The following is a 26,986-nucleotide window of genomic DNA, read 5'->3' on the forward strand; positions in this document are numbered from 1 at the left end:
GGAGAGGGAATGGAGAAGGGAGAGCTGCCAGCCCCACAGAACGGAAGAGAGGGAGAGAGAACTGCCAGACCGCAGGGCAGGGAGCAGCAAAAAAAAAAAATAAAGGATTTTTGGGTGCCGTTTTTAAGGGTCTGCTGGCAGCTGACCTGGCCTTTGCAAAACCAGCCAGGCCAGCTTAAAACCAGATGGTTGGCAAGCCTACTGGGGTAGGAGGTCTGTGTTTTACTTTAGACAATGGGAAAGCCTGAACTGCTGAATGCAAGTTTTGCCATGGCATGACTGCATTAGTAATTTAGGGCCCTGTTTACTAAGCCATGCTAGAGGTGCGGTAGCGTTAGTGCGCGCTAACCGTGTAGACACTCATAATATTCCTATGGGCATCTGCACGGTTAGCATATGCTAATTTTTAGCACGCACTAAAAACGCCAGTGTACCTTAGTAAACAGGGCCCTTAGTAAGTCAAGTAATAAATAGGCCAATTTAATTTGAATATTAGAACTGACTAGTAAATCATGTTACCATGCTGGAGCTAATGCAACCTAGTAAATAAACCCCTATGCTTTTCTTTTTTTGTCCACCACTGTTAATTTTCCTTTCTCTCCATTTTCTCCTTCCTACTCCTAGTTCTGTTTCCTGTTTTCAGGGAACCTAAAGTCTCTTCTGTCATAGACTATGGTTTTTACTACACTTGCAGCTGCCTTTTGTAGAGTGTGATTGACTAGTTATGTTTAACCTGCGATGTTATGACAGGATATCATCATGGATATTATTCATTCTTTTTTTATCATAAGTTGTAGTGAACAGTTAGCACAATAACTACAAATTGCAAGACAAATTGTTCAGCTGAAATAGGTAACAATAAAGCTCAATCCAAAGTAAGCAAAACATAACGTATATCATATCAGAAAATTCCCCACTCCCCACACCACCCCACACTTTGTAAAACAAAATATAGTAGAGTCTTGATTATCCACTGTAACCGGGACCAGCCCGTTTTTGGATAAGTGAAAAGTCGGATAATATGTTAAACAATGGTAACCTCTCACACAGTGCATGGAAAGCATATTGTATGCATGAAGAACAGACATAGGGTATCTTTAATTAAAATAGGGAAACCATATTTATCAACTGTATATACAGTACAGAAATACAAAACCAAGCAGACCCCCATTTCTGAAGATCACTGTGTTGTCTTCTCCAGTCAAAACCAGTGTGAAGCAGAAATCAAGGCAGTAAAACTGGAAACCCTCCAGATCTAAGAATGAGAGTAAGAATAAAGAAAGTGTTATAAATGTAAATGAACAAACAGGAATACAGTAGGTGTAAATATGGTACTGCACAAAACTCATTGTGTACAAGAAACTTACCATGGTTCCGTTTCTGCAAAAGCATGGCCTCAGATCAAAAATGGATCCCTGGCAGGAAAAGCAGACTCTTGGGTCACATAGGGCCTCTTTTATCAAACAGCGCTAGCATTCCCCAGTGCAGTAATGCCGACAAAGACCATTCAATCTGAATGGGCTTCGTTGGTATTGCTGTGTGGGAACCGCTAGCATGGCTTGATAAAAGAGGACATCAAACAATACTTATTCAGAAATCTAATCAAACAATACTTCCTCAATACTGAATCCAAACAGTCTTAAAGAAAGTTCTTACATTCATCATAGCATTATATTTTGATACAAATTTATTTATTTCAAAAATCACTTCTATAATAATAGAGCACAGCAATCTTATCAAAAACATATAAGACATAAACCAACATTCATTCCCCACATATATAACATTATTAAAAGACCTTGTCCAATGCTTAGGAGTCAGTCCGTGGTGAAAATTACTGAAGTAAAACGCAAATACTCAAAACAATCCAGATTAGTCAATTTCTTCCCATCAATTGAAAAAAACATCAGTAGATGACCTGCCTTGTTGCCCCACTCAAAATATTCCTATTATGTTCTTTATAGAGCCCAAGATATATCTTCCAATTCTAAATCCTGTAGATCACGCCTTCAATCCTCCAGGGATTGGAGGATCCCTTGAGAGTTTGGGTGCAGTTTATGATCGTGCTAAATCTCTTCCCGCAGCCTGTTTTCTTTTCAGTGTCCTATATCAATAGGAACTCCAATCAATGCACCTGTCCCACATATAGGTATACCCTTTCTTTGTCATTAAAAGTAAAATATTCTTGCATATTGTGCTCCAATAGAGGGAGAATATGAGGGTCTATAAATAATTGGCTATTCAGCATTAAACTAACATTTACCCCTCCCTGTACAAGGACAAGATATATTCAAAAAGAACTGGGGTGTGATCAGACCAGATTCTGGGTTCAGTATTAACATTTCAGACAAGGCCACAATGGGCACGCTCTAGGAGCCACATGTCTATTCTACTATATGAACCATGCAATGAAGAGAAAAAGGAATAATCTCATTCACCAGGGTGATGCAGTCTCCACACATCCTCCAAGTTATATCTCTGCAAAAAGCCAAGAAAACAAGTATGATCCTGCTTGCCATACTGAATAGCCGCATTGGAATTATCAAAAAGAGGGTCACAGGTGAGACTGAAATCACCTCCAATAATAAGTATTACTTTGGTAAAAGAAAGCAATTTCTGCTCCAAAGCCTCAAAAAAAGTGTATTAGGCGCATATAAATTAACAAGCTTATAAAGTTGACCCCCCCCCCCTAGTTCTGCTTTAAAAAAATATATTGCCTCTATGGATCCTTGATTACTTCTCGGGGCGAACATTTCACAGTTTTGTGTATGACAATCCCTACCCCGTTTGTTTTCTTTTGGTGCTTATTGGAGGCAAGGAAGATGTGTGAATAAGATCTGTAGGAAAGGAGTCTTTCATATCTAGTCAGAAAATGATATAAAGCCAACATCCATGCTTGCAAGGGAAGCCTCTTTAAAGTAAAGCTGTCTTTTATGAGGTGAGTTGAGCCTCTCCCATCATAAGACAAGAAATTCAACCCAGCCATTCATGAAAAATAAGAATCCAGTGAAATATCACACAAGGTAACACCCCATAACTTACCATTGTGCAATGCAACCACCCCATCCCTCCCTTATGATGAAAGAACCTATAATATTGCAAATCCCTACCACCCAGTGAACAAAATTTAATTTCCAACAACACCCCAACCCCCCTCTGTCTCCCACCACCTACATCAACCCTTACCCCATTCCGCCCCCACAGTTTTGGTTTTTTTTTTTGTTACATTTGTACCCCGCGCTTTCCCACTCATGGCAGGCTCAATGCGGCTTACATGGGGCAATGGAGGGTTAAGTGACTTGCCCAGAGTCACAAGGAGCTGCCTGTGCCGGGAATCAAACTCAGTTCCTCAGGACCAAAGTCCACCACCCTAACCACTAGGCCACTCCTCCACTCCAGTTTCAATACCACCCCACCCACCTGGGCTGCAGCGGTGCTGCTCCCCATTCGTGCTGCCCCCCAGCACACATGCCGCTCCCCCCCCCCCCCCCCCCCACACACACACATTCGGGCTGCCTGATTTCTTATCTTGCTGTGTCTGACTGCTCCTGCTCCTGTGTGCTGGGACCCGGATGATTGCATTAACACAATAACCCGGGTTATTGTGTTAGTGGAATCATCCGGGTCCCGGCAAGCAGGAGTAGAAGAGAGACAGACCCAGAAGCTAGCAGGCAGGAAGAAGCTTGCTGGCGCCAGGCCCCCGCTTGGAGGCTGGGCCTGGGGAATTTTGCCCCCTTCTCCCCTGGCCGTGAATACATCCACCAGCTATGCAGCAGACCTTTCCACAGGAAGTAGCTGGCAGAAAAAAACCCAAAAAAGGACAAAGGGGAAAAAAGACCAACAAGTCCATCACTTGATGCCAAACATATTTCTAGGTACCCCAAAATGATGCTTGTGGAACAACAGAAGAAAGCTGATAATAACAAATCCACATGGATTGTTCTCCAGCATGCATCAAAGTCAGCCAGTGGTCACATGGGGCTTTCTTGTTGCTTTAGACACTCTCTGCCAACCAGGAGCATGTGGAGCTCTTTGAGGTAGCGCTGATGTTGCTTGGTCAACATCTGTTAGTTGGCAACAATCCCACTACATTCAAGTGACCCTTCTGCCACCGATCTACTGCTATAGGTTTTACCATTTACTGTAAAAGTGAGGCCAAGAGAGAAGAGCCAGCAGTATTGCGCCTTATTTTCTTGCAATAAAACTGTCCAATCATGGTACTCCTGATGTCTTCGCAGGGTGGTGGGTGCAATATCTGCATACAGTTTCACCTTGTGCTCATCCCAAGCTATTGATCTGCCTTTGCAAGGAACAGTTCTCAAAACTTGTTCTTTATCAGTATATCTGTGAAAACAGGCAATAATGTCCTAAGGATGATTGCCTTCCCTAGAGCCAGCCACCCAATGAGCCCATTCCAGTTGCAGCGCTGCCTGGCCATCTGGAGATTTCCTCTATTTTAAGGCCAAAGCACATATTTGCTGTACCACCTCCAAACTATGAGCTTCAACCACCCTCTCTGGCTCCCAGAGGTTACAGCGCAGAGACCTATTCTTCAAGTTTTCTAATTTCAAAAGTAGCTCATCCCGTTGTTACTCAAGTTGGCCCACCTGCTCATGAAAGTGATATAAGTTCTTGGAATGCACGCATTTCTTCTTGCACTGCCAAAAGCTCAGCTTCACGAGGTTTCACAGACACATGTCTCTCCTTTTCCACTGCCACCATTTTGGCCTCGTGCTGGGCTCCTGATGCAGCGCTGGCCGCCAAATTTATTTTAATATTTATCTGATGAGCTTTTGTAGCCACCATGGCTTGGAAGGTGCTTGCAAATAATGTGCCCCCCCCCCCCCCCAAGAGGAGCAAGAACCAGACACAACAGGGGTAAAAAAGCTATAACGCGGTAAGGATAAACTCAGAGCTTTGCGCCTATGCTGTGGGCTATCGCTGCCATCTAGAGTAATGACATCACTTCCCTTCCATGGATATTATTTATTCTTAACCAGTTAAGGCACAGATTTTTTCCTGGCCATTTTATAATTACTGTCACAAGTCATGGTGTCATAATATAGATGTGATGCATCAGAACTGCAACATCTGAACAGGTAAAAACACAATTTTAAACTGTTTTTAGTCTTGAAGAACAATCTAGTCTGAGTTGGTTTGCTATATTTAGACTATTTCAATGATTCAAAGATACAAACCAATACTTCAGGTTTGTGTGTTTTTGTTAAAATAATCATACTAGTCTAGCATGAAAAATTAAGGTTGGATCTATAGTGGGACACCTGGGTGCTCTCCAGGGTACCGTATTTTTAGGGCCTTGACCTCTGGTATCTAGGGCAAAATAAAAGTGGAGCCATGATATTTCATGCAGCATGTCCTGGCTGCCAGAATGCTGGCACTGAAAAAATGCAGCACATCCAGAATGTGTTTATTGCTGTACAAAGTTTAACCTGTTTATATCACTGTAACTATACTATAATCAAAATGACCTTTATTCTTGAATGATATTTTATTCCAAAGATATCAGCTTTCAAAGCTAGTTTGCTTTTCAAGCTAGACCAGTTATGTAGGTTAAGGGTCATGAAGCTTATGGTGCTGTTGCATATATTTAGGGAACACAATCCCTCTCTGGTGATCCTAGAGGTGTGTACTGTGTTAGAACAATTTTCCTTTTACGTCAGAATATCTTAAACCAATCAGATGTAATCCAGATGGAAAATTCTGCCTAAACTGTAATGCAATAATAATCTAAATTATTCAATGCATGCAAAGCACTCAGAAGTCATGTTGCTTACTCTTTTCCTTGTAGATATCTTCCATATTTGTCCTGGCATTTTGTTCTTGCTCCTTATTTTATTTATAACAAGCAAGTGTAATACACAGATTGATCCCTAAACACTTTCTGTAACAGAGAAGTATTTTTTAAATACTTTTCCTACTGCAAATACAAAAAGGTCTTCTTTTTCGTCCTCCTACTAGACTAGTCCAGTTAAATGGATTTTTCCACCCTACCACCTGGAACTTTCTGGTGACTTCATTGCAGGATTGAATCAGCCCTGAAAATCGCCTGTACTTTTTGCTTCCATCAGATAATTGCAATGTGTTGTAGTGCAGCAACTGTTTCTGCTTTCTGGTCTAGTTTCTTGGGTACAGTCTGCCATCTGTGGCCTTTAGATTGAGCATGTATTGGCTGGTTGGAAGCTCTCAGGGATTGGTCTGCAGACCTTTAACTTGATTAAGCAGCTGGAGATGCCTCCTGTCTCAAGGCCCTGTCTGAAGATCTCAAATTTGATGGGACTTGGCACCTCTGTCAGAGGGCCTCTGCCCCTCTTATCTTTCTTTTCTTTTTGAATACCAGAGTATTTTTCTATAGACCTGAAGGCCCTGAACAAATATCTGATTAATCAAACATTAAGGATGATTTCCTCAGGCACTCTGCTTCCCATGATTCAAAAAGGAGATTGCTATTCTCTCTGGACTTGAAGGATGCCTATACCAAGGATGAAGATATATCCAAGCCACAGGAAATATCTGAGATTTTGAGTAAGGAAACACCACTTTCAGTATTGTGTACTGCTGTTTGGGCCTATGTCGGCACCCAGGGTATTCATAAAGTGCTTAGCAGTTATCATAGCATCTCTATGCAAACTGAAAGTGGATGCTTTCTTACTTAGACAATTTGCTGGTCAGAGAAAGGGGAAAAAGAATCAGTGTGCATAATCATTTTTGTGCTGGAGCTACTAGGGTTCATCATAAATTATCTCAAATCCCAACTCAGCCTATTCTAATGATTGAAGTTCATAGGAGACCTGCTAAACAGCACTTAGGCTTGTGCATTTCCTCCACAGCAGTGGATAGAATCTCTGACGTCAGTAGTTAAGAAGTGCACCAGAGTCCGCAGGTATCAGCTTGGCAAATGTTGAGAATGCTAGGCCACATAGCTTCTACTCTCTGTGAAACTCAATGGATCCTGTCTTCCCAATGATCACAAGCCAGGGGCATCCTGCAAGATGTAATATGTGTCACAACTCCTCTCAAGTAGTCTCTGTCCTGGTGGTTAGTTCATTCCAATGTGGCTAGAAATTTCCTCAAGTCCAAAAGACATTGATGATGGATAGGATGGAATGGGAAGCTCATGTAGAGGAGCTCCACATTTAAGATCTCTGGTCTGCTCAGGAGAAACTTCAGGAGATAAACCTTCTGGAGCTAAGAGTAGTCTGGATTGTGCTAAAAGCTTTCAGAGATCAGTTGGGTGAACCAAATTATTCTAATTCAAAAGGATAACCAGGTTGCAGTGTACTACATCAACAAGCAAGGAGGTACAGGGTCATCATTCATAAGTCAGGAAGCAGTCAGGAGGTGGAAATGAGTGATATCCCAAGGGATGTTGCTCAGGGCTACTTACCTGTTGAAGAAAGTCAACTGTCTGGTGGACAGGTTGAGTCAGTTTATGCAACCGCACAAGTGGTCTTTGGACATCTATCAGAGTCAGGTCTCAAGATAAATTCTATTAGTGTTATGGAGCAAGTTGCCCTTGACATTGAGAGAACTAAAATGTGGGCAAAATTTTTTAAAAGCCCTAAAAACTTAACTTTCCCAGTATGCTTTTTTAGATTGAGTTTATGGCTTGTGAGTCTGTATCTCACCCTGATCGCTGAGATATTATTTTAATGATGATGCTGTAATATGAGATTGTTTTTAATGTATTTTATTATTCATGTTTTTGTTGTAAACTGATGAGACTGGGACATTATGCGGTAATACATCTTTGCACAGTCCTTTTTTGTTTTTCTTCATGAGGGACTTGCTGCTGTCTAAGCCTCCCGTTAAGCTCCCTACAGTGTCATGACATCTCAACAGCTTGTTAACCCAGCTGTTGAAAGCTCCTTTTGAGCCCCCGGATACTTGTCACCTGAAATACTTGAACTGGGAGGGCCTGTTTTTGGTGGCAATCACTTCAGCTTGCAGGGTCTGTGAGCTCCAGGCCCTAGTACCTGATCCACCTTATGCTAAGTTTTCCCAACCTCAGAGTGGTATTCCGAACATATTCTATGTTCCTTCCAAAAGTAGTATTGGAATTCCATTTTAACCAGTTGATTGTTCTGCCAACATGTTTTTCCAAAACCTCATGCACACAAAGCCAATTAAGATGAAAGCATATTGCACAGATTGACCTGCAAGAGAGCCTTGTCTTTCTATCTGGAGCAAATTGAAGCCCATAGAAAATCCGCCCAGCCTTTTGTTTATTTTGACCCAAACAGGGGTATGGGGGTGGGAAGTGCTACCATATTTGGAAGCCAGAGTATTTATTGTTGTTCTTTTATTTGAAGGGGGGGGGGGGTATCTTTAGGTCATTCCCTTCCTTCACTGTACCATCAACTGCTACTAAGCTATTTTATACCACCTGTCTCTCTTGCTCTGTTTCCTCACTCACCACTTTCTATCTAAAAACTATGAGGTTTATCCCTCCTACTATGGGGGGATACTTCAGAAAAATGTTTAGAAGTTAGGAGTACCTACTAATAAAAGACTGAAAAACACTGCTCTAGACCAATACTTTGCTTTGTATTTGTTAGTCACAGTCCACCAAAAGTGCTTTTTAAAATGTGTTTTAGACCAATCTAGATCCCATGAGGCAGTTGCACCTGGTCCAGGGAATCCTGCTTCTAGGACAATAACAGCTAAACGTGCTTTTTTCTTCTTTGCCCCAACACTCTGGAATGCTATGCCCTACAAACTGAAGCTTCCTTTCCAAGGTTTAAAATGTCCTTAAAGACATATCTTATATAAGAACATAAGAATAGCCATACTGGAGCAGACCAATGGTCCATCTAGCCCAGTATACTGCTTCCAGTAGTGGCCAATCCAGGTCACAAGTAGCTGGCAGAATCCCAAATAGAAACAAGAATATTACCGATTCCAGGGACAGCAGTGGCTTTCTCCTGTTTTATCTCCATAGCAGACTATGGACTTTTTCTCCAGGAACTTATCCAAACTTTTTTAAAATGCAGATATGCTAACCGCTGTAACCACATCCTCTAGCAACGAGTTCCAAAGCTTAACAATTGAGTGGAAAAAATGTCCTCCTATTTGTTTTATAAAAGTACTAGCCTTTAAGCCCATTAAAACGGGTGAGTTTTGTGTTTTCCAATGGCCTCCCCCGTCCACCAACCCTGCTGTCTCCCCTGCCCTCCCCCCCCCTATGTCCAGCAACCCTGCTTTCTCCCCTGCCCTATCCCCTGGCCTCCCCCCCCCCCCGTCCAGCAACCCTCCTCTGTCCCCTGCTCTCCCCTCATGTCCAGCAACCCTCCTCTGTCCCCTGCCCTCCCATGTCCAGCAACCCTCCCTCCATGTCCAGCAACCCTCCTCTGTCCCCTGCCCTCCCCTCATGTCCAGCAACCCTCCTCTTTCCTATGGCCTCCCCCTGTCCACAAACCCTGCCTTCCCCCCATGTCCAGCAACCCTGCTCTCTCCCCTACCATACCCCCATGTCCAGCAACCCTCCTCTTTCCTATGGCCTTCCCCTGTCCACAAACCCTGCCCTCCCCCCATGTCCAGCAACCCTGCTCTCTCCCCTGGCCTCCCCCTATGTCCAGCAACCCTCCTCACCGCCGCTCCCGTCCCCTTCCATGCCGGGCCCCCTGCAGTGATATGAAAGCGCCTCTCATCTCCGTGTGAAAGCGCTGCAGGCAGCAGAATCTTCTGCTGCCTGCAGCGCTTTCACAAGGAGGTAAGAGGCGCTTTCATATCACTGCAGGGGGGCGGGAGTGACAGCGGCGGCAACGTCGGGGAGTGGGGCTTTCATTTGTTGCTCATTCCCCCTCTGATTTCGATGGCGCCCCTTCCGATTCCCATGCCCCATCCTTCAGTTACGTTCGGGCTGTTTGTGTACTCTCCGCCCCTCGCCTTCCAAGCCCCCTCCGATTCCCAAGCCCCGTCCTTCCCTCCACGTGCGTTCAGGCTGTTTGTGTACTCTCCGCCCCTCATCCGCCTCTGACTCCTCCTCCTTTCTGATTCTGGAGCTGGTGGAGGTGGGGCTAGGACTTTTCCTGTCTCAACGTTCGGGCTCTACTGCACATTTGCGGGTGCGTTGGTCACTTGTCATTTAAATGTTTGATAACCATGTAATTTCATTGAGTGTCCCCTAGTCTTAGTACTTTTTGAAAGAATAAACAATCGATTCACTTCTCATTCTATACCACTCAGGATTTTGTAGACCTCTATCATATTCCTCCTTAGTCGTCTCTTTTCCAAGCTGAAGAGCCCTAACCACTTTAGCCTTTCCTCATATGGGAGGAGTTCCATCCCTTTAATCATTTTGGTTGCCCTTCTTTTAACCATTTTCTAATTCTGCTATATCTTTTCTGAGATATGGCGACCAGAATTGCACACAGTACTCAAGGTGAAGTTGCACCACGGAGTGATACAGAGGCATTATAGTATTGTCTTATTTTCTAATCTTTTCCTAATAATTCCTAGCATTGTTTGTTTTTTTGGCTACTCCGAACACTGTACAGAAAATGTCAGTGTATTGTCCACGATGACACCTAGATCTTTTCTTGGGTGCTGACTTCTAAGATGGAACTTAACATCAGGTAACTATGATTTGGATTATTTTTCCCAATGTGCATCACATTGCAATTGCTCACATTAAATTTCATGTGCCATTTGGATGCCCTGTCTTCCAGTTTCCTAAAGTCTTCCTGCAATTTTTCACAGTTCACATGCATTTTAATAACTTTGAATAGTTTTGTGTCATTTGCAAATTTAATCACCTCACTCATTCCCCTTCCTTGTTCATTTATAAATATGTTAAATAGCACCAAGCTCAGCCATGGGGCACTCCACTATTCACCCTCCTCCAATGAGATAAATGGCCATTTAAACCTACCCTCTGTTTTCTATCCATTAATCAGAACATTGCCTCCTATCCCATGGCTTTTTAATTTTCTCAGGGGTCTCTCATGAAGGCCTTTGTCAAAAGCTTTCTGAAAATCTGGATACACTACATTAACCAGCTTACTTTATCACGTTTATTCACGCCTTCAAAGAAATAAAGCAAACTGATGAGGCAAGACTTCCTTTGGCTTTTTCATCTTAGTATTGGCTTGGATCTCCCGTACATTTCAAGATGGGGGACCTGGGGATGGGCAGTAAAGTAAAATATAGTTGTATCTTGTCTTTGACTTTGTCTTTGTCTTATCTATTTTATGTGACATTGGCTTTCCTTTTCTTATATGAATATATTACATTTGTATTAAATTTGTAAACCGCTCTGTTGTTATTACAAAGGGTGTTATATTAAGTCAAATAAACATAACCATAACCAGCTTATTATCCTTTTTATTTCATATTTTGAATATTGTGGTACATTAATGCAATAATTCTGATGTTACATTTTTAGTGCATGGAGTGGCCTTTACAGCGCATGCTAAAAGGCATCAACCCTTTAGTAATGTCCCTTTAGGAAGACAAATAAGGGAATTGTGAGACTGAAAGACGCTGCAAACTGCTATGTAGATAGCGGTTATGTAGATAATGATGAAGAAAAAGCAAATTTGCTAAATAGATACTTTTGTTCTGTATTCACAGAAGAAAATCCTGGAGAAGGACCATGATGGACTGGCAAAAGTGCAAATGAAAATGGAGTAGATATAGCACCGTTCACGGAAGAGAGTGTGCATAAACAACTTGAAAAGCTAAAGGTGAACAAAGCCATGGGACCGGACGGGATCCAGCCCAGGATATTAAAGGAGCTCAGAGAGGTTCTGGCAGGTCCTCTTAAAGATTTGTTTAATAAATCATTGGAAACAGGAGAGGTTCCGTGGGATTTGAGAATGGCGGAGGAGGTCCCTCTTCACAAAAGTGGTGATAGGGAAGAAGCTGGAAACTACAGACCGGTAAGCCTCACTTCGATTATTGGAAAAGTAATGGAAGTGATGCTGAAGGAAAGGATAGTGAATTTCCTGGAAGCCAATAAGTTGCAAGATCCGAGACAACATGATTTTACCAAAGGGAAATCGTGCCAAACGAATCTCATTGAATTCTTTGACTGGGTGACTGGAGAATTAAATCAGGGATATGATATAGACGTAATCTACCTAAATTTCAGCAAGACTTTTGACACGGTTCCCCACAGGAGGCTCTTGAACAAACTGGATGGGCTGAAGATAGGACCCGAAGTGGTGAACTGGATTAGGAACTGGTTGACGGACAGACACCAGAGGGTGGTGGTAAATGGAATTCGCTTGGAGGAGGGAAAGGTGAGTAGTGGAGTGCCTCAGGGATCGGTGCTGGGACCGATTCTGTTCAATATATTTGTGAGTGACATTGCTGAAGGGTTAGAAGGTAAAGTTTGCCTTTTTGCGGATGATACTAAGATTTGTAACAGAGTGGACACCCGGGAGGGAGTGGAAAACATGAAAAAGGATCTGCGGAAGCTAGAAGAATGGTCTAAGGTTTGGCAATTAAAATTCAATGCGAAGAAATGCAAAGGGAGTAGAAATCCATGGGAGACATATGTGTTAGGCGGGGAGAGTCTGATAGGTACAGACGGGGAGAGGGATCTTGGGGTGATAGTATCTAAGGATCTGAAGGCGACGAAACAGTATGACAAGGCGGTGGCCGTAAGTAGAAGGTTGCTAGGCTGTATAGAGAGGGGAGTGACCAGCAGAAGAAAGGAGGTTTTAATGCCCCTGTATAAGTCATTGGTGAGGCCCCACCTGGAGTATTGTGTTCAGTTCTGGAGGCCGTATCTTGCGAAGGATGTAAAAAGAATTGAAGCGGTGCAAAGAAAAGCTACGAGAATGGTACGGGATTTGCACTACAAGACATATGAGGAGAGACTTGCTGACCTGAACATGTATACCCTGGAGGAAAGGAGAAACAGGGGTGATAAAATACAGACATTCAAATATCTGAAAGGTATTAATCCACAAACGTACCTTTTCCGGAGATGGGAAGGCGGTAGAACTAGAGGGCACAATACAAGGGGGGCAGACTCAAGAAAAATGTCAGGAAGTATTTTTTCATGGAGAGAGTGGTGGATGCTTGGAATGCTCTCCCGCGGGAGGTGGTGGAGAGGAAAACAGTAACGGAATTCAAACATGCGTAGGATAAACATAAAGGAATCCTGTTCCGACGGAATGGATCCTCAGAAGCTTAGCTGAGATTAGGTGGCAGAGCCGGTGGTGGGAGGCGAGGATATTGCTGGCAGACTTATACGGTCTGTGCCCTGAAAATGACAGATACAAATCAAGGTAAGGTATACACAAAAAGTAGCACATTTGAGTTTATCTTGATGGGCAGACTGGATGGACCGTGCAGGTCTTTTTCTGCCGTCATCTACTATGTTACTATGTTACAGGAGGTCAAAATGTGAGCATTTTACCAAAATTACAAATGCAAAACAGTGAAAACTTCCTGTAACAATGAATAAGTAAGTGAACAGCTGAGGTTAAATATTTCTAAAGGAGAAATGAAAGCAGAGAATGTGCAAGCTGCAACTGGCACTTATTGGTGTAAACAGATTTCTTCACTAACTTGAATGTTCTTTTGTTGTAACTAAGGAACGCAAACAAGAACAGATGCCAGGAGGTTGCTCATGACTGCTGGTTAGAGTGTCTGTCAGAGTCTGACTTGTCATGATAATGATAGAATGCAAGTCAGTATTGAGGCATGGGTATTTCTCTCTGTAACATTTCCACAGAGTAAGAGCAATTCTAGTAGGTTTAACTCTTTGATCTGTCTTTAGAAACATTATGGCAGAGGTGTGGGATGGGTGTTAGTCTTTTCTGGGAAAGGTTGAGTAAGAAGGTAGAACAGGGTAAACAAATTCAAGCCAACTTAAAAAAGGACAGAGGCAAATAAAGAAAAAAAAAAACTGTATCTGTGGCTTAAAGTAACTATATACTATGTCAAAATAATTTGGAAATGCACAATTTGTTTCCTATTTGAATATCAGTGTTAGCCTTTCAGATAAAATAAACATTTGGTCTATGGCAGGAGTCAGCACAGCAGCCGGGAGCAGGTAAACAGTTTTGTACAGCACACCACTTTAGTGCTGCAAGAAAATTTGAGGGCCAGCTGTTCTGGTCTGGTGGTGTATGAGACCAGCATGGCTTGTCTAAAATACTCATAGTACTGGTATTGTAGTGTGGAGCAGCTTCCCAGGCAGGCAGTGAAGCAAAGAGCCAGGGTTCCTTTTAGACATCTTAAAAAAAAACCTTTTTATTTATCAGTTTACAACATTATCATGACAAAATAAAACATCATTAAAGAAATAAACAGTATGAACCAGATTCTACTTAAAACTGCTTGCACAAATTTGGGTACACGTCCAATTTCAGCATGCAATTGAATTGGTTAATGAGCCAATTAGTGCTAATTGGGCACTAGCAACCAATTAATGGCATTAATTGACAAAAATTTTCATTTACGCATGCATCTTGCAAAGCACTATTCTATAAAAATACGCAAGTAAATCCTTTAGCTAGCAACTGAAATGGCGGCATGGCCATGGGAGGGGCATAGGTATTCCAGTATTATGGAATTTGGGGGATCCACACCTAATTTGCATACCAGGATTTATACCAGCCTTCAGTTAGTGTAAATGCTCGGAGCCCGGAGGTATGCACTATTCTATAAATGGCACCCAACTCAGAGCACCATTTATAGAATAGCACTGAGCTTGATTTTTGTTTGGAACCAAAGTTTGGGCACCATTTGTAGAATTCCCCCTATATACAGAAAATATTACCAATAAAATACAAATAAGGGAAATATATATCATCACACACAGACTGTTGTTAGCCACCACTAATGGGGAGCAGCAAACAATGCAGAGAAAATTAAACAAACAAAAAAAAATACAGACGTATATAAAGGAAACAAAAGATGCCCAAAGATGGTCCAAGTATTCTGACATTACAGAATTTAGGAGGGCAGTACCTGAGGATTGCTTGAGATACCTACTTTTTTGTCTGGTAAAGGAATAATCAGTTGCAATTAGTGAAAGAAAACATAATGTATTCCATGAAAAATGATCACACATTTGCACGGGTAACGAAAGACAAAATTCACCCCCAAATGTAGCACTTGTGGTCTCAGAAGTAAAAATTGCCTTCTCTTCTTTTGGGTTGATTTTGATACATTTGGATACATATGCATTTTAAATTTTTTAAACAAAACATCCTTATATTTAAAGAATAGCTTCAAAAGCCATTCTCTGTCAGAATCTAGTGCCAACTGGACCAAAAGTGTAGCTGGGACCAGAACTTCTGTATATAACCTCTCAAGGAAATTAGTCAAATCAAGACTATCCATTGACAAACCGGAACCTTTAACACCTCAGATAGATATCTCTTAAACATATCTTGAGCAGTAATGGAAAAATCTTCAAGAAAATTAATCAATCTAAGGTTCTGACGCCTGACAGCATTTTCCAAATTTTCCACTTGTAGGTATAAATTTACACTGTCCATCCAAGTTTGATCTTGGGTTTCCAAAGTGTCTAGCCTTGTCCCATATGTACCATTTTTACTTTCCAAATCTGATATGCTTCTTTTTTTTTTCAAAAAAAAACAACATTTCAGTGTACATCAAATTACAGTGTGAAGACAAGTTCTGTATCTGAGTGCCCAGTGAAGACTAAAGGGTAGAAATAGTCTCCCATATAGTTTCTAAATTAAAGACGTGTGGCCTCAGTAATGGGGTTAACTCAGTCCTGGGTTCGGATGGAAGAGAATGAGTACCTGCTGCTCCAGGAGTAATAGTTTCCCTCAAGCGCTCCTCTTCTGTCCGCTGGATCTACTGCAATGTCGGCGCCAGCGTTGACTTCCCCTGCTTAACAGAAACCACAGGTTCTTTTCCCTCCATGCGGCTCTGGTTCAGGCTTGCTTCACTGATCCTCTGAGTATCATCTTACAAGTTACAACAACATCAAAGGAAGTAGTTGTGCTGGCGGGCTCCACACTTCCGGGGACAAGCTGACTGCTTCAAGGGAGGTAGAGCACACCTCTGCCATGTTGCCTCCTCCATTATTATTATTATTTATTGCATTTGTATCCCTGCTCTGGAGTTTGCAAACGTGGACCTCACATGTGGAGGGGCATAATCGAACGAAAACGTCTATCTCCATGGGCGTTTATCTCCGAGAACAGGTCCGTGAAGGGGCGGACCGAACCGTATTTTGGCAAAAAATAGACATCCATGTTTTATTCGACAATTTGTGAGCTGGGCGTTTTTGTTTTTCAGCGATAATGGAAAATGAAAGCGCCCAGCTCAAAAACGAATAAATCCAAGGCATTTGTTCGTGGGAGGGGCCAGGATTCGTAGTGCACTGGTCCCCCTCACATGCCAGGACACCAATCGTGCACCCTAGGGGGCACTTTTACAAAAACAAAAAAAAAGGTAAAAGAGTTCCCAGGTGCATAGCACCCTTCCCTTGTGTGTTGAGCCCCCCAAATCCCCCTCAAAACCCACTGCCCACAAGTCTACACCATTATTATAGCCCTAAGGGGTGAAGGGGGGCACCTACATGTGGGTACAGTGGGTTTGGGGGGGTTGGACGACCAATAAGCATTAAGCAGCACAATTGTAACAGGTAGGGGGGGGATGGGCCTGGGTCCACCTGCCTGAAATCCACTGCACCCCCTAACAACTGCTCCAGGGACCTGCATACTGCTGCCAGGGAGGTGGGTATGACATTTGATGGTGAAAATAAAAAGTTGTGAAACATCATTTTTTTGTGGTGAGAGGGGGTTAGTGACCACTGGGGGAGTCAGGGGAGGTCATCCCCAATTCCCTACGATGGTCATCTGGTCATTTAGAGCACTTTTTTGGGACCTGTTCGTGTGAGAAAAGGGTCCAACAAAAGTGTCCTAAATGTTTGCTAAAAACGCCTTTATTTTTTCGATTATCGCCCTAACGCGTACATCTCTCCTAGGCCGATAACCACACCCCAGTTCCACCTTCGCCACACCTCTGACACGCCCCCATCAACTTTGTCCGCATCCGCGATGGAGTGCAGTTGAAAACATCCAAAATCGGCTTTCGATTATACCGATTTATTCGTTTTTGTGAGATAAACGTCTATCTCCCGATTTGGGTCGAAATCTAGGCGTTTTTCTCTTTCGATTATAAGGTGGTTAGGCATCTATCAGTCCAGGTAAAGAAACAGCAGATCTGGGTTTCCATGTAAAACCTGGGTCTTAGGTTTACTTTTTTATCATCAGGAAAAAGACCAAAAAAAAAGATAGCATTTTGCGGAGCACCTCAATGCGCAGCCATCATAATCAAGCTCCTCCCACATAGTCTGTTTTTCCTTTAGACATCTTCTAAGTGAAAACTTATACCACTGCAATCCAGTTGGGAATTCACCAGCAGCTTTTGCTCCAGAACCAGTGAGGTGCCTATGAGATGCTGCCTAGACCAAGAAACTGCGAGTCCCTGATGTAAGATATTCAGAGATCTGACAGCAGAAGTTGGAGGAAGTTCATTTCATATCATTTCATTTAATGATTCTATGCCGCTCTCTCAGTAGTGCTCAGTGTGGTGGACACTAGACAGCTTTACAAAAACTTTACAAACAGTTCTGTACTTGTGAAGAGAGTTCGCTAGAAGAAACTGTTCTTCCACTGCACATCTCTTGCAAAGAGTTTCTTCCTTCTCATCTTAGGTTGACCCCCTTCAGAACTCTTTGCACCTCATCCAGTGGTGTGCTGGTAAATTTTTAACAACAGGCTCTCTCCCCGGTCCACCACGGCGCCCCCCCCCCCCCCACCCCGTCCACCTCTGCGCCCCCCTGTCCACCTCTGCGCCCCCCGTCCACCTCTGCGCCCCACCAAAATTGCAGAGCTGGCTATAGCCGGGGGGGGGGGGGGGGGGGGCAATGCATTACTCTCGCCAGGAAAAAACTATTAAATGATCCCAGGTTCCAATCTAATTCATGTTTAATGTGGGATAAAATGCCATAAGTAAGTAAATAAATATAAACTTTTAATGTTGAGCACCTGATTCTCAAAGTGAAGATATTCCAAACACTGTCTATAATGAAAATAAAATGAGGTTTTTTTTCTACCTTTGTTGTCTGGTGACTGTTTTTCTGATCATGCTGGCCCAGTATCCGATTCTGCTGCTATCTGTCCTCTTAACTCCGTTTCCAGGGCTTCCTTTCCATTTATTTCTTTCCTCCTTTCGTCTTCATTTCTGGTCCTCAGCTTCTGCCTATTTTCTCCATCCATGTGCAGTTTTTCTCCTCTCTTCCTTTTCCCTCTTCTCATCTCCTTCCTCACTCTTCCCTCCCCTCCATCCATGTCCAGCATTTCTTCTCTCTCCCTTCCCTCTCCTCCACCCATGTCCAGCAACCCTCCTCTCCCCTGCCCTCCATCCACCCACCCATGTCCAGCAGCCCTGCTCTCCCCTGCCCTCCATCCACCCATGTCCAGCAACCCTCCTCTCCCCTCCATCCACCCACCCATGTCCAGCAGCCCTGCTCTCCCCTGCCCTCCATCCACCCACCCATGTCCAGCAACTCTCCTCTCCCCTCCCCTCCATCCACCCACCCATGCAGCCCTGCTCTCCCCTGCCTTCCATCCACCCACCCATGTCCAGCAACCCTCCTCTTCCCTCCCTCCATCCACCCACCCATGTCCAGCAGCCCTGCTCGCCCCTCCCCTCCATCCACCCATGTCCAGCAACCCTCCTCTCCCCCTGCCATCCCCTCCATGATCCACCCATGTCCAGCAATCCTCGTCTCCCCCCTGCCCTCCTCCCCTCCATCTGTCCTCTCCCCCCCCCCCCGCTCCCCCGGTCGTCTGTATGCCCTCTGCAGCTCTGCGAGTCCCCGATAGCCGTTTCCGTCTTACGGTGCACCCCTACCTTTAAAAATATTATTTTCCCTCGAGGCGCGCCGGCGTTGAAGGCTTGAAGCGAAGGCAGCAGGCTCAGCTTGGTTCCAGGCCTTCCCTTCGCATCATGGCTCCGCCCTCGCGCAAACAGGAAATACATCAGGCGAGGGCGGAGCCATGATGCGAAGGGAAGGCCTGGAACCAAGCTGAGCCTGCTGCCTTCGCTTCAATCCTTCAACGCTGGCGCGCCTCGAGGGAAAATAAAATTTTTAAAGGTAGGGGTGCGGCGTAAGAAGGAAACGGCTATCGGGGACTCGCAGAGCTGCAGACGGACGACCGGGGGAGCAGAGGCGAGCCGGCTCGCAGGGGCCAACAACCAGCTCGCAAGATGCCAATACACCAATGCCGGCTCCAGCACACCATTGACCTCATCCCAGTCCACTAACACTGATTTCACTTATGGACATTCCACATGGAAGCAAAGGTTACCAGAAGTCTCTGATTTGGGGGGGGGGGGGTTATGCCAATTTAGAGGCTTGTACTTAAACATCTTTTGTGCTGGTGGTTGTGTTGCTAATCTGGTAGGCAGGATGCAGCTGACATTCTGTAGTCTGCATCCCCATAGTCAGGAAGAATGTGGTAAAAGCTGAATACCATGGACTGGGTTTGACTTTTTCTTTTATTTCCCTGCTATGCAGCACACAGCCCAGATAATTCAATTGGGTTATTATTACTTTTTGGTAGGAAAACTTAAGAAATGTTCATGGCACCAAGAAAACTTTGATTCGTGGCTTATAAACTGCTCATACCAAAAGAACATTAGTACATCTCCCCTAAGCACAGATAGCACACACTTTGACCAGCAAACTCTGCTTGCCCTAGCTTCTGAAACATTATAAGATGATGTGGGCTTTTTGGCATTCTGCTAATCCTTAATAAAATATTAGCAAAGTTAATCAGTTCCAAGAGGGAGATTTTTAGACCAGTCCTGGATTTCTGACTACTCAATTCTGATGCATTTTAACATCTGTAGCACTGATTTCAGTGGGTAAAAACACTATCCATTGCCTCAGGTACAAACTTAGGGGTCTTTTTACTAAGGTGCGCTGAAAAATGGCCTGAGGTAGTGTAGATGCATGTTGTGGGTGTGTGCGCAATTATTTTTCAGCGCACCTACAAAAAATCCCTTTTTGAAATTTTTGCCAAAAATGGGCGTGCGGCAAAATGAAAATTGCCGCGCGTCCATTTTGGGTCTAAGACCTTACCACAAGTCATTGACCTAGTGGTAAGGTCTCATGCAGTAACCGGGCGGTAATGATCTATGCGTGTCAAATGACACTTGGCACATGTAGCTGCCGTGTGCCAGAAAATAATTTTTTTTTTGGCATGCATAGCAGACGTGTGCCAAAATTGAAATTACCAGGAGGGCCACGCGGTAACTCCAATTTGGTGCACGTTGGGCACCTACGCGGCTTAGTAAAAGGGCCCCTTGGATTGTAAGCCCTCCAGAGACAAGGCAATAGCTAGTATATCTGAATGTAACACACCTTGAGTTACTACTGAAAAAAGTAGTAAACATGGATACATAGAAAATGTTAGCAGAGAAAGAGTATGTGGCCTGCCCAGTCTGCTCATCCATATCAACTAATACATTTTAAATTCTAAGTAAATTCTTGATGAACAGGATCTTCCTCTACTTACCTCCAAGTTCACTAAGATCCTCCCAAGGAATATGCCTAAACACACCCTCTCCAAAAGATATCACACAGCATGAGACTCGTAAATGAGACTTCACTCTGAAAGGCTTTGCTCAGTGCAAGACTGTACTTCAGGAAACAGGTGAAAGTTTGGCTCTTCTCCCAAACCCACAAACAAAGACTAACAATGTCTGCACATATTGTAGCAGGACTTGCTTATTCGCGCCTACCCTAGCTGAGATCATTTTCATGCACCTTTCTGACTTCACATGCAATTTTCTTTAAATTTGTCCATTTATTTTCTGTGTGACTCCTGCTCAGTGCATATTTTCTAGCAAAAAAGGTGCCGGTACTCAAATGCCAGGCCACCCTTCAGGGGGTGGGGTGATCACTAAGGGACCCACCCCACAATAGCCAGGCCCCCTGCAACTAGTCACAAAATCTATGACAAGGCAGAATTGGTGTGTAGAGCCTGAGCTCTTTCATTAAAACCTGGGGACCATGGGTCAATTTTAGCAGACAATGGAAAAGGTGCCAGTACTCAGTACCCCGAAGTACTCCCTCAAAAAAAGCCCTGCTCCTATTACTCTCTATTCTGTCTACTGTGTTCATTTTCAAATCAGAAAAATGTCCAAAAAATGCCACAAAGCAACAGATGGATTTTTTTCACAAACACTTCCAAATTGCTATTTTTGAAACTCATTTTAAAGGTATTTTTCTATGCAGTTTGTCTAAATCTCAAGAGGGCTTGTTGGAGGCTTGTTCTGGGTGGGACTAGGACAGACTTATGATTTGGACATTTTTCTATGATAATGGAACATTGTAAAAACATCCAGGGCAAAAAATAAGCTATGTTTGGCTAGACCTGTTTCAGTAACAACATAAGTTCCAAACAGTTCCCAAACTTACCAGATGATCACTGGAGGGATAAAGGCATGGCCTCTCCCCTTAATCCTCCGGTGGTCACTGACCCCCCCCCCCCCCCCCCTGCCTCCCTAGGAGGTGAAAGTGATTGTACATACCAGGCTCTATGACAGCTGCAGATATAATGGTCATTCCTCTTACAGCAGCAAGCAGGTTCCTGGAGTAGCCTAGTGGTTGGTGTAGTGGACTGTAGAGAAGGGGCCCCTGCCCCGTATCCCACTCTAACTAGTTCAGTTGTGGTGGAAAGTGTGAGTGCCTCAAAAAAACACAAATACTATTGAACCTACATATAGGTGACACCTGCAGCATAAGGGCTATTGTAATTGAGTACAGTACAATTTTTGCTATTCTGGAGGGCTCACCAAACAATATAAGGGGGTAACGGTGAGATGCATACCTGGGACCTTGTATGTGAAGTCCATTGCAGTGCCCCTTAGGGAGCTCCATTGCTCTGCTGGGATGTCTGTGGGGCCAGAATGCTGGCCCCTCCCCCATACATCCCAGTGGCTTGTTTTTGTGTGTTTTTCCCTTGGATTTATTTTGTTTTTGAACGTGGCCCAAAAAGATATACACACGCACTGTTTAACCAGTCAGAAAGGATGCATTTCTTCTTGGCTCCATAAGAATCAACTTGTACTTAATCCTGAAAAAAAGCTGTGGCAGCCTAGATTGCAGGATTTCCATCGGCTTCCTCCATAGCCCTGATACTTTATGGTGTCCAGTTATTGTTCCTCATTTGAAATACTGGTGTTCTTTTAGACAGGGAACTTTCAACTGAACCATAGATTGCTCTCTGGGCTAAAACTGCCTTCTACAAGAAAATTTTGAGTTCTTCAGACACTTCTAGATACAACATTTCAGATGACTGTTTTGTATGCTCTCATTATTTCTTTCAAACCCTCTTTTGGTGTATTTGATCTATTCAAAATGCTGCTATTAGAATGATTGCCCATGCTAAAAGATTTGACCATATAACTCCTCTGTTTATTGAATTTCATGGTTGCAGGTTTCCTACTGTAATGAATGTAAGATTCTTACTTTGTCCTTTAAAGTCTTACATACTGGTGTTCCCTTCTATCTTTCTGCTCTGATTACCCCATATGCTCCAACTAGACTTCTATCTTTCCTCAGTGACCAGCACTTGAGCATTCTATCTGCTTGTTTGGCATCCTTCGAATCAATGAGGCCTTGGCTTTTTATTATACTGCTCCTTCTCTTTGGAATGCCTCCCAGCCCCTATTTGCCTTGAGTTATCCTACCCTAAATTTCAAACAGCCTTGATGATACATTTCTTCATAAAAGATTTTGGAAGTCCTCCCAGTTGGCGGGGATATTGTGCCCAGGATACACTGAGACTGTTTTCTATGTAATAAACCATAAACGCTCACTCCAAAGGGTGAACATGTATTTCCGATTATTCAATGACTGTACATGAAGTTGCAATTTCATGGATGCTGTGTTACTGCTGGATACTGTTAGAGCATTGTGCACCTTTTTAGTATGTTCCATCATACGGGTTATATGGAAGTAGAGGATGGAGGTGAGGGGGACATACATGATATATATGTGTTATCTCAGAAGTCATAGAAAAGGCACTATGATTCCTCTGGACTAACATAAATATATTAAAGATGCATATATAACATGATGGATACATTTTGTTGAATATCAGTTTTCAGTAAGCCAGGAGGGACATGCCTCAGGGTGATTCAGAGGTTCAGCAGCCAGATATCACTGGTGCACATTGACTCATATCAACATTGGCATATGTTTCTCCCCCAGCAAAGATGACAGGTTATGAGAGAGTGCAAAGAAATGCTGCTTACCTTTGGCAGGTGTAGCATCAAGTAGTTGTTCCAAACAGCATATCTGTAAAAGATAGGAGGTAGGTTAGCATGGGTACTCTTTTTATCATGTATATCCCTTTTCTTCTTCCACAACAGAGGCAGACACTTCTAGGCAGCAGGACACAATTGGGCTCATTTTCAAAAGAGAAGGACGCCCATATTTCGACACAAATCGGAAGATGGGCGTCCTTCTCCCAGGGTCGTCCAAATCGGTATAATCGAAAGCCAATTTTGGACGTCCCCAACTGCTTTCCATTGCAGGGACGGCCAAAGTTCAAGGGGGCATATCGGAGGCATAGCGAAGGCGGGACTTGAGCATGCCTAACATATGGACGTCCTCAACCCATAATCGAAAAAAAAAGGTGTCCCTGACGAGCACTTGGACGACTTTACCTGGTCCTGTTTTTCTTACAACAAAGGCAAAAAAAGGTGCCCGAAATGACCAGATGACCACCGGAGAGAATCGGGGATGACCTCCCCTTACTCCCCCAGTGGTCACTAACCCCCTCTCACACTCAAAACATATCTTTCAAAATATTGATTGCCAGCCTCTATGCCATCCTCAGATGTCATACTCAGGTCCATGACAGCAGTATGCAGGTACCTGGAGCAGTTTTAGTGGGTGCAGTGCACTTCAGGCAGGTGGACCCAGGCCCATCCCCCTCCCTACCTGTTATGTTTGTGGAGGAAACAGTGAACCCTCCAAAACCCACCAGAAACCCACTGTACCCACATCTATGTGCCCCCCTTTCACCCATAAGGGCTATGGTAGTGGTGTACAGTTGTGGGTAGTGGGTTTTAGGGGGGGGGGGTTGGGGGGACTCAGCAGACAAGGTAAGTGAGCTATGTTCCTGGGAGCATTTTATGAAATCCACTGCAATGCCCCCTAGGGTGCCCAGTTGGTGTCCTGGCATGTCAGGGGGACCAGTGCACTAGACATGCTGGCTCCTCTCATGACCAAGGGCTTGCATTTGGTCGTTTCTGAGATGGGCGTCCTTGGTTTCCATTATCGCCAAAAATCAGAAACGTCCAAGTCTAGGGACGACCATCTCTAAGGACGACCAAAATTTCAAGATTTGGGCATCCCTGACCGTATTATTGAAACAAAAGATGGATGTCCATCTTGTTTCGATAATACAGGTTTCCCCGCCCCTCCATTGGGACGTTTTGCGAGGACATCCTCAACAAAACTTGGGCATCCCTTTTGATTATGCCCCTCAATATCACCTGAGGGGCAGCCAGAAACTGCAAGATCAGAAAAAGGGCAGCTTGAGGAACCTCTATCACTGGAAGGAGAGGTGAATGAGCCTCCACCCCCCCAAAACCAGTGAGAGGAGTTATAATCCCCAGGTTCCTGCAGGAGGCAGTACCATCTGTGGCTTGGCCAGTGAGGCCAGCAGCCCTGCACCTTCTTTCACCATACCATTCAGGTGGGGAAGCCACAGAAGGGGAGCACTCAGGATTTTTGCAGAAACTGGTCAAGGGGAAGCTGCCCTGACCCCCTGACTGTGTCCCTGCCTGTACACTCACAGAGAGGAGGGATGATACATATGGGGAAGAAAGGAGCAATACATCAGATACTGGCCCTTTTAGAAGAGCATGGGTGGGGAAAAGAACTAGAAGTAACCAATTTTCATTTTCGGTGCCAAAACTGACCCAAAAACCAAATTCGGTTTTGTTTCAGTTTTGGCTGAAAATGCAAGTGTGTTTTCGGTTGAAACCAAAATTGTGTGGTGCCCCTGAAATTAATGCAGCCCCTGCTCTTTCCGTCCTCTTCCCCTGAACAGGAGCAGCTCCCCTCTGCCCCCCCAATCAAAAGCAGCCCTCTTCCCCAGTCCGCCACCACCACCTGTAGGCTCCCCGGGACAAGCATTGGTAGTCCAGTGGTGCTGTTGGGGCAGAAGTGATCCCCACTCGCTCCTGTCCTTGCTAGCTCTGTTGTCAAAATAGTTACCGTGACTTCAACAGCAGTCTCACAGCAGCCATTTTAAGACTGGAGCTGGCATTGGTAGGGGCAATTGCCTATCCATGCCTGTGTGACACCCTGAGTGGGGGTTGGGCGTGGTCAATGAAATAATACAGCCTGTCAAAAGGATGAAACACAAAATAAGTATTTTATTTAAAGGGATTCTCAGACCTGTTCCTTCACAGGGCCAGAGACATAGGGTGGAAAACCTTCTGCAGTTCAGCATCCAGGGTCTTAGGCAGGCCTCTGGCAGCAAGCCAAACACAGTCCAATGCTGCTGGGGTTGCCATGCCCCAAAAACAGCCTACAAGTTCTTGGGTTCCTCCAAGATCCAGCCAGACCTCAAACCAAAACTTGCACAATTCATTAGTAACAATGGCTTACCTCAGCCAGGTCCCGATTATGGAATGGGTGCTTCAACAGCATACAACGGGCATTCACGATTTCCCTCCCTGGGCCTCCTTAACGTCTGCCTGCCCTTGTCTTTTGAACTTCCCGGTGGTAGTGACTCCGCCCATCCTGGCTTACTTCCTTCCGAGGTAGGACCTGCACTCTTAAGGTGGCCCATGCTAATTAAATAGGGATTTTTCTTAAGGGTGAGGGACAATGTCCTATAAACCCTGTCACAGTGTGTTTCAATCTCATAACGGATGCTACGACTTCTGGTGGCAGTCTTACAAGACTGACTCTTGATGTCACCCCAGCCATTTTGACAATGAAGCTGTCAGGGTCTGATTGTGTGGGGATCGCTCCTGCTCTGACTGCACCACTGGACCACCAATGCTTGTAAGGTAGGATCTGAGGGAAGCCTACAGATGATGGCGTGAGTCTGGGAGGGGAACTGTTTTTTTTCGGGAGGGGTCCTGGGAGGAGAATTGCTTCTGTTCAGGGAGATGAAGGGGGCTCTCATTGATTAAGGGGCAGCTGGAGTGACAAATTTTGGTTGCAGGTTTGATTTCGGCTAAAACTGAAAATAAAAAAGTTTCAGTTTTCCTCTAAAGAGGACGGTGGTGGGAAGGAAGGGGAAGGGTTCTAAACTTTTTTATTGACTCACTGTATATGCACTTTTTTGTCTGTTACCACATTGTGATGGAGTGAGTGGTACAGAGGTTGGTTTCCTTAGAATAGGTGGAGTTTACCTGCTGAAGCAGAGGGGCGAGGATTAGGCAAGGAGGAGGTTAAATGCCCTAGAGCAGAACAGATCAGTGAAGCCCTGAGTCAAGAAGCCTCCAAGGGAATGGCCCTGATAAGGATCCTCCCAGCATTTGCAGAGAGAAAGCTACAGTACCTGAGGGGAGTGTCAGGGAAGAGGAGTAGCCCGAGCCTAAGTGTTTCCCTGCAGTGTTAAACTGTATGTGTTCAACTCAGTCTCCAGAAGGAAGAAAGTTATTTATTTATTTTCCACATTTTCTTATCCCACTTTAACCAAAGTTGGTTACAATCAAACATATGTATTTGAATTTTTAAATATGTAAGATCACAACAGCCACCATCTAATTCTTTATATTGGTACATTAGCATATATTTATTTATTTTATTTTATTTATTGCACTTGTATCCCACATTTTCCTACCTATTTGCAGGCTCAATGTGGCTTACAGAGACCTGTTATAGCATAACTATACCAGGTTAAAGAAAACAATTGGTATTACATAGAGGTAGAGGAATACAGGTAGGTTTGAACAAGTCATTATTGGAAAATAC

At 44.1% G+C, this 26,986-nt stretch overlaps 1 long non-coding RNA gene across 1 annotated transcript; it reads right to left on the bottom strand.

The window, feature by feature from the left end:
* Window positions 1-967: 967 nt before the first annotated feature.
* On the bottom strand, window positions 968-25,737 carry LOC115460099. Its single transcript, XR_003940374.1, has 3 exons — window positions 25,667-25,737; window positions 23,296-23,338; window positions 968-1,255 (listed from the first exon to the last, which is right to left on the bottom strand). It is a non-coding gene; the product is annotated as an uncharacterized LOC115460099 (long non-coding RNA).
* Window positions 25,738-26,986: the final 1,249 nt, after the last annotated feature.

Source organism: Microcaecilia unicolor, chromosome 1 (assembly GCF_901765095.1).
Source record: "Microcaecilia unicolor chromosome 1, aMicUni1.1, whole genome shotgun sequence".
Lineage (NCBI taxonomy): Eukaryota > Metazoa > Chordata > Amphibia > Gymnophiona > Siphonopidae > Microcaecilia > Microcaecilia unicolor.